We start from the raw sequence: 2030 nt of genomic DNA, 5'->3' as shown, positions 1-2030 counted from the left end.
TGTTTGTTTGTTTTGCTTTTTGTTTTTTCTATCATTTTATGACCACCATTTTTGTGGTTATCTTTTATTACTACTATCTTTTTGTTTGTTGGTTGGTTGGTTTGTCTTTCTTTTCTTGTCTGTTTGTTTACTTGTTTCTGATTGTCTGGGCATTGGTGTGCTTGTGTTTCTGGTAGCATTTTAGTTTGTTTATTTGTCAGCTTGGTTTCAACGTGTTTTGTACTTTGCTAAATCCTCGGGTTGGCTATATTCCCTAACTCCAATTATCACATTCAATAAGAATATGGAGGAACAGGGGATGAGAGCTGACTGGAGCTAGCTTTCAACATAAACTCCAGTTCAGGGGGAGAGACAACCGCCAGAAGAACCCAATGAAGCTGAAGGTGGGGGTCAAGCTGAGAGAAGAGATAGATAAATGCACATCTTCCCCACCAAGGCAAACCACAACTTCAAGAAAATAAATTTCAGGTTTAGATTGAGCCCAGGTGGAATATTCTCCAGCTCCCATTGTGCCTGAGGCAGATAGGCTTCAACTATCTCTGCTGGCTGGTGACAAAGAGTGGTCACTGAGTAGAGGAAGCATTGACTTTACTTGGACTCTGGTAGGCACAAAACCCTGACTCACTCATCTATTGGACAGGACTGGGTTACAGAGTCTGGGTTAACAGAGACTGGTAGTGGGGTTACCAGAGACTGAGGTTACCAGAGTCTGGTGGTGAAGGGCAAGTAAGGAGGGGAAAGAGACATCAGCCTCCTTACTCCAAATCGTCTACTGAACGGGCCTTTCTGATTTCTCAGAGCATTAGAGTGAGCCACACTTGAGCTACCAGTAGACTCCTATTATCTGGTTGCTGGAGACCTTGTGATCTTTCCAACCAGAGAATGGGTACTGATTGGGTCAATAGGTTTGGATCTCTTGACTTGGGCAAATTAACTGGTAGTTGAGGGAGAATCTCTGATGCTGTCTGGATTTTCTCAGGCCTAAATTGTCCTCAGGTGGAACATTCTCCAGCTGTAACTGAGTGCTTGAGACAGTCAGGCCTCAGCTCCCTTTGCTGGTGGGGGTCAAAGAGCTGTAACTGAGTGGACCTGGCGTTGACTCTACTTTGATTCTGGCAGACACAAAGCCCTGACACATTCACTTATTGGGCAACTGGGTCACAGCCCTGTGGGGTCTCCAGTGACTGGTTGTGATGAAGGTACAAGGTGGGGAAGGAGGCATCAACCTTCCTAGAATAATTTATTTGCTGAGTAGGTCCTTCTGACCCCACAGAACACCAGAGGAAGTCATACCTAAGTGCCAGAAGACCCCTGTTGTACAGTTGCCAGAGACCTCTTAAACTCCCCCACTTGAGACTGGTGTTGACTAGGACACTTGATTTAGATCTCTTGAACTGGGCCCATCACCTGAAAACTATCTAAAACAATACCCCAGGGGTGTGGCTGAGGGAAGGTGTGGTTTTCTTTTCCCAACTATTGTATGCAAGGGGAGGGGTGACTTAATCGCTGATATTTCTCCACAGCTGAAATATATTTTTTATATTTTTTATTAGATCATAATTGTGTACATTAATTCTATCATAGGATACAGTGTGTTGCTTCCATATACAGTTTGAAAAACTCTCATCCAACTAGCTAAAATAGCCATCATGTCTTTCTCATAATTGTTGTGTTAAGACATTTATATTCGACCTTTAGACAATTCACATGTACCCTAATAGGATAAATCATAGGGGTGATCTCCACAATATCATTCTCCTCACCCATCCTCCCCCCTCCCCTCCCCTCCTCTCCGTCTCCCCGTAGTCTTGGACTCCATTTGGATTATAGCGTTCCTAAGATAGCTAACAATTAGTTTCATAATAGTATTGAGTACATTGGATACTTTTTCTTCCATTCTTGAGATACTTTGCTAAGAAGGACAATTTCTAGCTCCATCCATGTAAACATGAAGGAGGCAAAGTCTCCATCTTTCTTTGTGGCTATATAGTATTCCATGGTGTACATATACCACAATTTATTGATCCATT

Source organism: Otolemur garnettii, unplaced genomic scaffold (genome assembly GCF_000181295.1).
Source record: "Otolemur garnettii isolate 467f Iridium unplaced genomic scaffold, OtoGar3 scaffold00046, whole genome shotgun sequence".
In the NCBI taxonomy this organism is placed as follows: Eukaryota; Metazoa; Chordata; class Mammalia; order Primates; family Galagidae; genus Otolemur; species Otolemur garnettii.
This window is presented reverse-complemented; position numbering follows the sequence as displayed.